Raw genomic sequence first — 14,096 nt, 5'->3', positions numbered from 1 at the left:
TAACCTCAACCCTGGCCTCAGCCAGCTAGACGAGTCAGTATGGGTTCCAGGACTGCCCCATCCCTGTAGCCCCCCTCCCTCCCCGACCCGGCTCTCCCCTATATTGGTCTCGGACTCCGCAGAGAGTCCCTCTTCACCATTAGTGAGCTTATGCTCCAGTTTGTCCCTAGAATCTGGAGAAAACAGGGCAGGAGCTACCCAAGGAGCCCAGACTGTAACTCCCTCTTTCCAACCACATCCAGGCTAAGTTGGCAGCATGGCCTTGCCAAAAAAACATGGGCCTGGGAGCCAGAGAACCTGGGTTCTGATCCTAGTTCTGCCTCTTGTCTGCTGTGTGACCTTGGGCAAGGTACTTCACTAGTCTCTGTTTCTTCATCTGTGAAATGGGGATCCAATACCTGTCCTCCCTCCTCTTTAGACTGTCAGCCCCATGTGGATAAGCTTCTCTAGATTGTGAGCTCATTATGGGCAGGAATGTGTCTATTTGTTGTTATATTGTTCTCTCCCAAGGGCTTTGCACACAGTAAGGGTTCAATAAATGTGACTGACTGAATGAATAAGCTCGTTCTGGGCAGGGAATGTCTCTATTTATTGTTATATTTTACTCTCCCAAGCACCTAGTACAATGCTCTGCACTCAGTAAGCACTCAATAAATACGATTTAATACAGAGATCGATGGGCAACCACTGGAGATTTTTGAGGAAGGGGGTGACATGCCCTGAACTTTTCTGTAGAAAGATAATCCAGGCAGCAGTGTGAGGTGTGGACTGAAGTGGGGAGAGACAGGAGGTTGGGAGGTCAGGAAGTAGTCTGATGCAGTAATCCAGTAGGGATAGGATGATTGTACTAACATGGAAGTGGTTTGGATGGAGAGAAAAGGGCAGATCTTGGCGATGCTCTGAAGGTGAGACCGGCAGAATTTGGTGATGGATTGGATGTGTGGAGTGAATGAGACAGTGGAGTCAAGGATGACACCAAGGTTGTGGGCTTGTGAGACGGGAAGGATAGTTGTGCTGTCCACAGTGATGGGAAAGTTAGGAGGGGGATAGGGTTTGGGAGAGAAGATAAGGAGCTCTGTCTTGGACATGTTGAGCTTTAGGTGGTGTAAGGACATCCAAGTGGAGATGTCCTGAGGGCAGGAGGAGATGTGAGCCTGGAAGGAGGGAGAGAAAACAGGGGAAGAGATTTGGGTGTCATCCGCTTAGAGATGATAATAGAAACCGAGGGAGCAGATGAATTCTCTCCAAGGGAGTGAATATAGATGGAGAATAGAAGGGGACCAAGAACTGACCCTTGAGGAACCCCTACAGTTAGGGGATGGGAGGGAGAGGAGAAGCCCGCGAAGGGGACTGAGAATGAACGGTCAGAGAGATGAGAGGAGAACTAGGAGAGGACGGAGTCAGTGAAGCCAAGGTTGGATAACGTGTTGAGAAGAACGTGTGGACACTGTGGGATGATCCACAGTGTCAAAGGCAGCTGAGAGATTGAGGAGGATTAGGATGGAGTAGGAGCCATTAGATTTGGCAAGAAGAAGATCGGTGACCTTTCAGAGGGCGGTTTCAATGGAGTGAAGGGGGCGGAAGCCAGATTGGAGGGGGTCCAGGAGAGGATTGGAGGAGAGGAATTCGAGGCAATGAGTGTAGACAACTCGCTCAAGGAGTTTGGAAAGGAAGGGTAGGAGGGAAATGGGGCGATAACTGGAGGGGGCTGTGGGGTCAAGGGAGGATTTTTTTAGGATTTGGGAAACGTGGGCCTGTTTGATGGCAGTGAGGAAGAAGTCATTGGAAAGTGAGTGGTTGAAGATGGTAGTTTAGAAGGGAAAGTATTCCAGTCCTTCCAATCCTCTTCTGCTTCTCCAGCTACTTCAAACAGAGCTTAATTGGGCCTCTTCTCTCATGCCCCCAGCCTGGGGGCAACACACAGCTCCAACTGGGGACCACTGTCCTATCTGGCTTCTCCTCACCCTGTGCTCAGCGGGTGTAGGGAACCTTCCAAGGATCACTCTGGAAAGGGACCGGCTCCAGAACCCCACCTTCTTCCCACCCCTGTCCTGTGGGAGAGGCAGCCTGCTCTGCAGCTGCAGGTCCCTGCAGCCATCCTGCCTTCTTAAGCCCAGTCTGGCGGCCTCCTCTCCTGCTCCATGCAGTCTGTCTCGTGGGGACCTGCACCTCCGTCATCCTCCACTGGACCCATTCTGTCCCTTCCTCCCAGCTCTCCACCCCTCCTGTGGCTAATGATTTACGTGGGGAAGTTGCAGGGCATCTGGTCATCATGGGAGGACCTGAGGAGAATGGGAGATGCTCTGAACGGTAGAGATGGACAGAAGGAGGGGGCAGGCAGGAAGATGGACAGGCCAGAGTGGGGCAACCATCTTCAAGGAGAACACGATATGTGGTCTGGGGAGGCAGGGGATGGGGGAGTAGAAGGGTCCAGGACCTGGTGGGGGGGGATCAGTGACAGGGAATGGGCAGTTGGGCTGGCTTATACTCAGAGATTGGAAGGCGGGGGCTGCCTTGGGGGTCTTATGAGGAGATGGGGTTGCAAGAATGATTAATTCATTCATTCACTTGTATTTATTAAACACTTTCAGTCTGTAGAGCACTATTCTAAGCGCTTGGGAGAGTACAATTCAACATTTCCTGTCCGCAACGAATTTACAATCTAGAGGGAATAGACAGGCATAAATACAAGAAGGAGGACATGACTGGGAGTTGAATAGTAGTCATTGTAGATGGCCTTCATCACTGTGGATCACCCCCTTCTCCTGGAAACATTATCCAAACTGGGCTTCACTGACTGTCCTCTCTTGGTTCTCTTCTACCTCTCTGGCACTCATTCTCAGTCTTTTTTGTGGGCTCCTCCTCTGCCTCCCACCCCCTATCTGTGGGGGGTTCCTCAAGTTTCAGTCTGGGTCCCCTTCTATTCTCCATCTACACCCACTCCCTTGGAGAACTCATTCACTCCCCTGGCTTCACCTATGTGAATGATACCAAAATCTACATCTCCAGTCCAGATCTTCTGCCCTCTCTCCAGTCTCGCAACTCCTCCTGCCTTCAAGGCATCTCTACTTGGATGTCCTCCCGTCACCTCAAATTTAACATGTCCAAAACAGAACTCCTTATCTTCCCATCCAAACCCTGTCCTCCCCATGACTTTCCCATCACTGTAGATGGCACCACCATCCTTCCTGTCTCACAAGCCCATAACCTTGGCATTATCCTTCACTCCTCTCTGTCATTCAACCCACATATTCAATCTATCACTAAATCCTGTTGGTTCCTCCTTCACAACAGAGCTAAAATCCACCCTTCCCTCTACTTTCTGCTACCACGTTAATACTCATCCTATCTTGCCTGGATTACTGCGTCCGCCTCCTTACTGACCTCCCAGCCTCTTGTCTCTCCCAACTCTAGTTCATACGTCACTCTGCTGCTCAAATCATTTTTCTAAAGAAGTGTTCAGGACATGTCATCCCGCTCCTCAGAAAACTCCCGTGGTTGCCCACCCACCTCCGCATCAAACAAAAACTCCTCACAATTGGCTTTAAAGCACTCCACCATCTTGCCCCTCCCATCTCACCTCACTACTTTCCTTCTACAACCCAGCCCACACACTTTGCTCCTCCAGGGCTAACCTTCTCACCGTGCCTTGATCTTGCCCATTTTCCTGCCGGCCCCTAGCCCACATGCTGCCTCTAGTATTGATGTATTTTTGAGAGCCCATATGGGGCTGGGGACTGTACTAGAAGCTTGAGAACAGAAGACACATACCCTGCCCATAATGAGCTTATACTCTAATGTGGAAGACAAATATAAAAATATTTACCCAAGAGTGCTAGGTTCTGGTCCAAGCCCTGCCTCCATTCTACTGTGTATTCATAGACAACCCATATAATAATAATAATGATAATAATAATTTACATTCCCACCTTTACTACTGCATCAGTCTCCTTGCCGACCACCCTGCCTCCTTTCTCTCCCTACTCCAGTCCATACTTCACTCTGCCACTCAGATCATTTTCCTAAAGAACATTCAGTCCATGTCGTCCCACTCCTGAAGAACCTCCTATGGTTGCCCATCTATCTCCGCAGCAAACAGAAACTCCTTACCATAGGCTTTAAAGGATCGAACCAGCTGGCCCCCCTCCTACCTCACCTCCCTGATCTCCCATTACAGCCCAGGCTGCACGCGTCACTCCTCTAATACCACCAACCTACACACTGTACCTCGATCTCACCTATGTCGCCGCTGACACCTTATCCATGTTCTCCCTCTGGCCTGGGACTCCCTCCCGCTTTGTGTCTGACAGACCATCACCCTTCCTCTCTTCAAACCTTTATTAAAATCACATCTCCAAGAGGCGTTCCCCAACTAAGCTCTTTTTTCCCCCAACTCCCTCTCTCTTCTGCATCTTCAGATGGATCATCCCTTGGAGCGGTACCCTTTGAGTACTTGGTATTCACTCTACTTTCAGACCCATAGCACTTATGTACATCTCCAAAATTTATTTCTTTATTTATATTAATGTCTGTCTCCCCCCCAGGCTGTAAGCTTGTTGTGGCCAGGGAGCGTGACTACTGCCAACTCTGTCGTACACTCCCAAGAGCTCAGTATAGAGTTCTGCACACAATAAGCATTCAATAAATATCTTTGATTGATTAATGAGAGTAACAATGGTATTTGTTAAGGGCTTAGTATGTGCCAAGCTTTGTGCTATGCACTGGCTAGATTCAGATTAATTAGGTAGGACAAAGTCCCTGCTTTACATGGGCTCACAGTCTAAGGGGGTAATCTTGGGGGCTAACAACTTCTTGGGGCCTTCTTGGGGAGAGAAGCAGCGTGGCTCACTGGGCCTGGGAGTCTGAAGGACCTGAGTCCTAATCCCAGCTCTGCCACATGTCTGGTGTGTGACCTTTGGCAAGTCACTTCACTTCTCTGGGCCTCAGTTCCCTCATCTGTAAAATGGGGATTAAGAGTGTGAGCCCCAAGTGGGACAGGGACTATGTCCAACCTGATTAGCTTGTATCTACCCCAGCGCTTAGAACAGTGCTTGGCACATAGTAAGTGCTTAACAAGTACCATTATTATTATTATTATTGTTATAAACGGTCTCTGCTCTCCCTCCCTCAGATCATGAGCCTCTGTGAGACAAAGCCTGTGACGATCTGATGGTTTTGGATCTACCCTGTCCGTCTCCCGGATCTACACTGTCCGTCTCCCCCGATTACACCGTGAGCCCATCATTGGGCAGAGATTGTCTCTATCTGTTGCCGAATTGTACATTCCAAGCACTTAGTACAGTGTTCTGCACATAGTAAGCTCTCAATAAATACTATTGAATGAATACCCCAGCATTTAACACATCACTTGACATACAGTACATAGAGAAGCTCCGTGGCCCAGTGGATAGAGCACAGGCTTGAGAGTCAGAAGGACCTGGGTTTTAATCCCAGCTCTGTCATTTCTCTGCTGTGACCTTAGGCAAGTCACTTCACTTCTCTGTGTCTCAGTCGCCTCATCTGTAAAATGGGGATTAAGACTGTGAACCCCCCGTAGGACGGGGGCTGCGATCTACCTGATCAACTTTTACCTTCCCCAGTGCTTAGTGCAGTGTCTGGCACAAAGTGAGCACCATTAAAAAAAATAGTGAAGTGCTGAATCAAAAAACATAGTTAGATTTGGCCTGACCCTGCTTTGGGTCAGGAGGCTGGCTGAGAGGAGAGTGGGAAGGAGATCATGGGTGATAAACAGGTCCAGAGGAAAAGCAAGGAAAGTGGGAACGGTCCCTTCCTCTGCAGGGCAGGTTGCTATGGCGATACCCTGTTAATCAAATGATCCAATCAATCGTATTTATTGAGTGCCTATTGTGTGCAGAGCACTGTAGTAAGCACTTGAGAGGGTACAGCACAACAATAAAACAATCTCATTTCCTGCCCATGTCCTGAATGCCTACTGAGGCATTACCAGCATGATCTAAGAGGGAGGGAGAGCAGAGATATTTTATAATAATAATGGCACTTGTATGCACTTATTATGTGCCAAGCACTGTTCTAAGCACTGGGATAGGTACAAGCTAATCAGGTTGGACACAGTCCCCGTCCACATGGGGCTCACACTCTTAATCCCCATTTTATGGATGAGGGAACTACTAGACCGTAAACTTCTGGGCAGGGAACATGTCGACCACCTCTGTTGTATTATAGTCTCCCAAGCGCTTAGTACAGTGCTCTGTACACGCTAAGTGCTCAGTAAATACCATCGATTAAGGACGAGTCACTGAATTAAGCACTTGGGTTAGTATAACAGACTCCAGAAACATGTTTCCTGCCCTCAAGGAGCTTGCAATGTAATGAGGGACATAGATGGAGGTAAATGATTTACAAGCGGTTGGAACAGGAGGGAGAACAATATGTCAGGTATTTTCTTTCGATATCTCTCTCTTCCATTGAATGTATGCTCCTTGAGAGCAGGGTTCACCTCTACCAACTCTATTCTACTCTCCCAAACACTTTAGCACAGTGCTTTGTGCACAGTAAGTGCTTAGTAATAATAATAATTCATTTGTTAAGCACTGACTCTGTGTCGAGTACTATTCTAAGGACTGGATAGATACAAATTAATCAGATCAGACACAGTCCTTTTCCCACAAGGGGTTGAACCTAAGTAGTGTAAGTAGGAGGGACAACAGATAAATACCCTTGATTGATTAATTGAATATACTAATAAACATTCATATACATATATAGGTAAATGTATATGAGAAGCGGTGTGGCCTAGTGGAAAAAACATGGACATGGGGGTCAAAGGACCCGGTTTCTAATGCCAGTTTCACCACTTACCTCCTGTGTGACCTTAGGTGAGTCACTTAACATCTCTGTACCTCAGTTCCCTCATCTGCAAAATAGGAATTTAATACCTCTTCTCTCTTCAACTTAGACTGTGAGCCCCAAGTGGGATGTGATGATCTTGAACCTACCCCAGCGCCTAGTACAGTGCTTGGTCCATAGTAAGGGCTTAACAAATTATTGTCATTATTACACAGATGCTGAGGATGGGAATGAAATATATAAGTGCAAAGGGGCATGGCTGGTTGACACAGGGGAGACAGAAAGAAAGGTCGGTGGGGATGGGAGGAGAAGGGGAGGGGTCCCCGGTCAAGGGTAAGTCCCCCCGAGACAATCTTCCTGCCCCCAGCCTAGACAGAGATTTAGGGGGTTTTGGTGTCCCCATCTAGACGCTCAGTCCCCCCACCCCCGGAACCCCGAAACTCACTGTGGGGAGTCTGCTACAGCCTAGGGGGACAGACAAATCAATCACTAGTATTTACTAAATGCCCACTGTGTGCTAACTGCTATGCACCTGAGAGAATAAAATAAAGGTAGAAGATATGATCACGGTCTACAAGGAGTTTACAGTCTAAAGGGGCTGGCAGAAATAAATAGAAATTACATTTCTATTTACAAATAGAAGGAAGAAGTATTCAAACAGTACAGCATGCAAATTGATATGTACAGAAGTATGATGAGAGGTTGAGGGTACAAAAGTGCTGAGATGAAAATTAACCTGGGAAGAGGGAAAATTAATTGGAGAAAGCTTCCCCGAGGACTTTGAAAACGGGGACAGCTGCGATCGGTGGGCTCGAAGAGGGAAGGAAGGAGTTCCAAGCATGATGCAGTGCATGAGCCGGGATCAGAGGCAGGGCAGGCGAGAACAAGGCAAGGTGAGCTTGAGAGGAATGAGACCGTGAGCTGTATATGCAAGACGTCCTCTCTCTTTCTCTCCAGGCTCTAGGGTCAGGCAAGTCTCGCTGAAGGGAGTCTGGACAGGATCCTAAATTAGAGAATGACTTGTGACTGTCTTCCCCCTTAAATTGCAAGCTCCTTGAGGACAGGGATCTGTCTATTATTCAGCTGTACTTTTCACATAGTAAACCTTCATTCAGTAAATGCCTTTAGTGAATTGGGAGAAAGCTTGTAGTTGGGGAGAGGGTGGGGTAGGGTTGCGGTGGTTCAATGCGGTCCTTCTCAGTGCCGAAAAAAGCAATGGGGAGAGGCCAGACCCAAGCAGTGTGGTCTAGTGGAAAGAGCCCAGGACTGGAAGTCAGAAGACCTGGGTACTAATCCTGGCTCCACCACTTGTCTGCTGTGTGACCTGCAATGGGGGAGGGCCGGGCCACTATGTTAAGGGCGACTGTAGAATAACAGGCCCAGGAGGTGAGGGAGGACTGGGCTTCTATGCTAAGGGCGACCCTAGGAGACAAGGCCCCGGAGTGGGGGAGGCTGGGCCTCCATGCTACGGATGACCCTAAAATAGCAGGACCAGGGAGTGGGGGAGGGTCGGTGCTTCTATTCATTCATTCAGTAGTATTTACTGAGCGCTTACTATGTGCAGAACACTGTACTAAGTGCTTGGAATGTACAGTTCGGCAACAGATAGAGACAATCCCTGACCAATAACGGGCTCAATAACAGTCCCAGAAGGTGGGAGAGGGTCGGGGTCTCTATGCTAAGGGCGACCCTACAGTAACAGGATCAGGGAGTGGGGAAGGGTTGGTGCCTTTATGCTAAGGGTCACCCTACAATAACAGTCCCAGGAGGTGGGAGAGGGTTGGGGTCTCTATGCTAAGGGCAACCCTAGGAGCACAGGCCCAGGGGGTGAAGGAGGGCCTGGCCTCCATGCTAAGGGTGACCCTACAATAACAGGACCAGGGAGTGGAGGAGGGTCGGTGCTTCTATGCCAAAGGCAACCCTACAATAACAGTCCCAAGAGGTGGGAGAGGGTCGGGGTCTCTATGCTAAGGGTGACTCTAGGTGCACAGGTCCAGGGGGTGTTGAAGGGCTGGGCCTCCGTGCTAAGGGTGACCCTACAATAACAGGACCAGAGAGTGGAGGAGGGTCGGTGCTTCTATGCCAAGGGCCACCCTACAATAACAGTCCCAAGAGGTGGGAAAGAGTTGGGGTCTCTATGCTAAGGGTGATTCTAGGTGCACAGGCCCAGGGGATGAAGGAGGGTTGGGCCTCCATGCTAAGGGTGACCCTACAATAACAGGACCAGGGGGTGAGGGAGGGTTGGACCTCCAGGCTAAGGGTGACCCCACAATAACGGGACCAGGGGGTGAGGGAGGGATACTAAGGGTGAGCCTACAATAACAGGCCCAGGGGGTGAGGGAGGGTTGGGCCTCCATGCTAAGGGTGACCCTACAAGAACAGGACCAGGAGTGGAGGAGGGTCAGTGCTTCACTGCTAAGGGTGACCCTGCAGCGTGGTTCAGTGGAAAGAGCCCGGGCTTGAGAGTCAGAGGTCATGGGTTTGAATCCCAGCTCTGCCACTTGGCAGCTGTATGACTGTGGGCAAGTCACTTAACTTCTCTGTGCCTCAGTTGCCTCATCTGTAAAATGGGGATTAACTGTGAGTCTCACGTGGGACAACCCGATGACCCTGTATCTATCCCAGCGCTTAGGTCAGTGCTCGGCACAGAGTAAGCCCTTAACAGATACCAACATTATTATTATTACAATAAGAGGCCCGGGGAGTGGGAGAGGATCGGGGCTTCAGTTCTAAGGGTCACCCTATAATAACAGTCCCAGGAGGTGGGAGAGGGTTGGGGTCTCTATGCTAAGGGCAACCCTAGGAGCACAGGCTCAGGGGGTGAAGGAGGGCCTGGCCTCCGCGCTAAGGGTGACCCTACAATAACAGGACCAGGGAGCGGAGGAGGGTCGGTGCTTCTATGCCAAGGGCCACCCTACAATAACAGTCCCAAGAGGTGGGAAAGAGTTGGGGTCTCTATGCATTCATTCATTCGTTAGTATTTATTGAGCGCTTACTATGTGCAGAGCACTGTACTAAGCGCTTGGAATGAACAAGTCGGCAACAATGCTAAGGGTGACTCTAGGTGCACAGGCCCAGGAGCTTCAGTGCTAAGGGTCACCCTATCATAACGGTCCCAGGAGGTGGGAGAGGGTCGGGGTCTCTAGGCTAAGGGGGACTTCACGAGCGCAGGCCCAGGGGGTGAGGGAGGGTTGGGCGTCCAGGCTAAGGGTGACCCCACAATAAGAGGACCAGGGAGTGGGAGAGGATGCTAAGGGTGACCCTCCAGAAAGAGGCCCAGGGGGTGGGAGGGGGTGTCGGTGGGCCAAGGGGCGGCGGCGGCGGGGGGAGGGCCGGGGCTCTGCACAAACAAGCGGGGGCGAGCGGGGCGCGAGGCCGAACCCGGAAGCGGCCCGCGGGCGGGGGAGGGGCGGGGCCGAGCCAGGGCGTCGGGGGCGCGCGCGCGCGTGCGCAGAGCGGGGAGGCCGGGAGCGCGCCGCGCGCCCCCGCGACCGAGGCGGGAGAGTCCGGGCCGGAGGCGTCAGGTCGGGGAGCCCGTCGGTCCTCTGCGCGCCGGAGCCCGCACGGCCCGACCGGCTGGGGGAGGTAGGACCCGGGCCCGGGGGGAGGGGAGGGGAGGGGAAGGGAAGGTGGGGGTCTGCGGGAGGGGGGCGGGGAGGAGCGCGCCCACGCTGGGGCCCGGCGGGGGCCGGGACCTCTGGCCTCTTCACCCTCCCTTGGTCCGGCCGGAGGCGAGACCCGCTCGACGTGGGCGGGCCGGAGGAGAGACACCCCGTGTCCCGGGGGGAGGCCGGACCCGCACATGCTCGGCCCCGGGCAGGCCCACGCCAGTAGACACATGCACAGATCCAGACGCGGGCCCACCCCGCACGCACACGGTCACACACCACCCCGCCTGAGAGCCAGCGGTGACGGGAGAGGAGATGCAGAGGGAAAAAACCAAAACAACCCCAAACCATCAAGGCCCTACTGTACAGGAACATGGCAGCGGGGGCTGGGACAGAGGGAGCCCAACGCCCTTTCCCCAGACCCCCTCTCTCCCCCCCCCACCGCACCCCTCAAGGTTGCATTTCCCAACGCCCACCAAATGCAGTCTCCCCGGGATTCATTCATTTTCTGAGCGCTTACTATGTGCAGAGCACTGGACCAAGCGCGTGGAGTGTACGATTCGGCAACAGATTCCCCATTGGCCGTCCAGGATGGGTCTCTGCCCAGGTTCCCCCCCTACCCCTAGTGTGTCCTCCGCGGCCTTGTCCGAGTCTCTTGCGAGACCCCCCCCCCCCTTCCAGTCCTTCCCGTGACCCCGAGGTTACCCTCTCCTAACGGTTTTCACCCGGGAGCCCCATCTCAGCTTCGCTCGGCAGAAGAGAGAACGGTCCCGCGCCCCATTCCCCCTGAGAAATGTCGCTTTCCCATTCCGTCGACATGGCAGTTTGGTCATTTCCTCGGTTGGCCCCCTTATGATTTGCTCGTGCCCACTGTCTGATATTGATTGAGGAACCGAGGGGTGGTGATGGGGGTGTTCGCTGTTGTCAGATTGTTTTTGATACCGGGGCGGGGGAAGGTTGTAGGAGCGGAGTTTCAGTAAGACCAAGGACTGGCTTCTGCTGCTACCTGCCGCTGTTCCAGAAAGGTTTCCACTCGTTGGGATTCTCCCAGCAAATCGGGGCGTGGGGAGGCCGAGCCACGGCTGTCGATCCTAAGGCAATACTAGGAAGAAGCTGGCATTTCTGCCTGGCCAGGGACCCTCTCGCTCAGGGGCAGATAGTGTTTTCCAGTGGCCAAAAGCAAACCGCTGGGCCGACGACTCCCTTGGTTGACGAAATCTCCTCTTCAAGAAGGCATTAGAAACTGTTCCTAATTATTAGAGCTGGGGAGGGAAGAAGAGGGAAGGGGGTGTGTGTGTGTGTGTGGTGGGGTGGAGGTTGGCAGAGGGAGGGAGGGGCGGCTGGGGAAGGGGCAGGGCTCTTTTTAAAAACCAAAATAAGAGTTTTTTCCATTGTCAGTACTGGGGTGATTGCGTAACGTGGTGCTAAACTGTGCACAAAGAATCCCCCTTCCCCCCTCCTCTCCTCTGCCCCCCACCAGCCAAAGCAGCCCAGAGCCCTGGGCCGGCCGGCCGGCCAACCTGCCCCCGTTTGTGCCCTGTCGGGAGGAGAGCTCGGGCGGCCGAGCGGAGTGGGCAGCTGTGAGGCTCGGCTCCGGCCCGAGAGAAGAGCCTCACCCTGGACCCGTTCTGGTGAGGGGCCTGGGGGGTCACCCATCGCTGGGCCCGGGGCCTGCAGGAAAAGGCCCCGGCAGACCGGGTGGACTGACCCAACGTGATGGCTTTCGCCCCGCCCTCAGCCGATGGGGTCTGTGGTGGGTGGATGGGGGACCCCCCCACACACACATACAGACATCCACACACACCCCTCCCCTCCGTGCAGGGGTGCGAAACCCAGCCAGCCTGATTTCAGCCTGGACACACGCCCTTGGGAGGGTGGGGTAACCGTTGCCTTTGAAAGTGAGAGCGGCAGCCTGCTCCCTCGGAGCCGGGACCCCAGGGGCGCCCCCCACCCCAGGCCGAGGGGACCGAGCGAGCCGGACCCCCCGTTTCTGTTGTCCCCATGCTCTCTCCCCTCCCCCGGACCCCTGGAGTCCAGACCGAGTCCAGGGAAGGGACGCCAAGGGCGAGCTCGGTTTGCTCTCCTCTCCCACCGGAGGGAGAGATACAGAGTCACTTCTTTTTTCAGGAAGTTGTTTTGAACATCGGAAAGTGATTCTTATTAAAGGTTAACGGTTTATTTGCACAGTCCCCCGTCTTTTGGAGGAAAGGCGTTACATAATCGAAAAACAGTAAAAGAGTTTGGATGGTGCAGGTCAGTGAAAGAAATGTTGAAAAGTGTTTGGGGTTTTGTTTAAGGGGAAACCTGTCTGCTTTTGTTTGTGAGTGTGTGGTGGTGTGTGTGTGGTGGTGGGGCGGGGTGGGGGGGGGGGCGGCGGTGCGGGCTCAGATATTTCTTTCTGAATAGAAATCAGAAGCACTTTTCCCCTGCAGCGTCGAAAACACCGAAAAGTGTTATGCTAGTTTCTGGAAACCAGAAAGTCAGAGTTACCAATCTAGTTTCCATCGATCGAGCAGTTTTATTTCCAAAAAGCAAGAAGCACAATGAGAAGAGGCGGTTGGATTTGAAAAAGTTTAGCCTCTTCAGTCCTCCGTGTGTGCTGACGCACAGAGAATTCTTTATCTCTCTGCCTTGTCCCCCGGCCTGGGGCAGAAATGGGCCAGGTCACGGTTCCCCCGGGGCTCTCGGAGTTGTGGCGGCAAGGTGGAGGGCCCTGCCTGGGCAAGGAGCTCACTGGCGGCCGGGTGCTGCCCGTGGAATTAATAGATTGAGCACCCATTCGGTGGAGTGCGCCTTACTGGGCAGTGGGGACAATACGGCGGAGGAATCAGACCCGTCCCCTGCCCGCCAGCAGCCGACCCTGCGGCCCGGGAAGACAGACGTGGAACTGTGTGCCAACGGTGGAATCGGAACAAATGGTCGACTGCACCATTAAACACGTGTGTCGACACGAGTGCCGAGAATGGGTGTAAATCCACGCTCGGTGGCCGGGCCGTTGAGGTACCCTGACTCGGGGGGCGGGGGGCGTGGGTTGGGAAGGATTTGGGGAAAGCCTCCTGGTGGAAGGGGTGAGATTTCCCGAGGTTTGGATGGTGGGGAGAGTAGTTGTCTGTTGGAGTTTGGGAGGTGGGGTTTCCAGAGCGGGGGAGAATGGGGGGTGGGGGCACAGACAGGGAGTCAGGGGCCTGAAGCGGGTGAGTCCAGAGCCAGTCAGGCCGAAGAAAGACCCCTCGCTGTTGGTGGTTTCTGATGACGCTGTCTTGCTTTGGCAGTCTGGGTCACACCCTCGACTTCCTTGGAAGGTGTCTTTGTGGTTTGGTTTCCTTTTTTCTTCATGGTAATATTGGGGCGGGGGGCTTCCTGTTTGCATTTTCACCACTAGGAGGACGTATGCACTAGCCCTGCCACGGGGTCCGCTGCACCTCGAGTCCTCGGGTCAGCTCTGGGGGCCCGGGGTTTGCCTGGGCCCTAGGACGATGACCCAGTCCACTCGCTCCATGGAAATGGGCTGGCCAGCTGAGGAGGCTGCAGATAGGAACCCGTCCCTTCCCTCTTTAGGGACTGAGTGGTCCGGGCTCCTGAATCCCGCCCTGGGGCCTTCCGGAACCTGAGACTTGGTACCCGACAGGGAGGCCGGAGGCCCTGGGCCCACTTGCCGAG

General features: G+C 53.3%; 1 protein-coding gene across 1 annotated transcript in view; it reads left to right on the top strand.

Moving 5' to 3' along the window:
* The first annotated feature begins 10,298 nt into the window (after positions 1 to 10,298).
* STAT5B (signal transducer and activator of transcription 5B) overlaps positions 10,299 to 14,096 on the top strand; it is a 34,148-nt gene continuing 30,350 nt past the window's right edge. Inside the window, 1 exon segment of the mRNA XM_029074832.2 lies at positions 10,299 to 10,413. The gene's annotated coding sequence lies outside the window, so the exon portion shown is untranslated.

Source organism: Ornithorhynchus anatinus, chromosome 11 (assembly GCF_004115215.2).
Source record: "Ornithorhynchus anatinus isolate Pmale09 chromosome 11, mOrnAna1.pri.v4, whole genome shotgun sequence".
Lineage (NCBI taxonomy): Eukaryota > Metazoa > Chordata > Mammalia > Monotremata > Ornithorhynchidae > Ornithorhynchus > Ornithorhynchus anatinus.
Note: the sequence above shows the minus strand (reverse complement) of the source record. Positions and strands in the feature narration are given on the sequence as shown.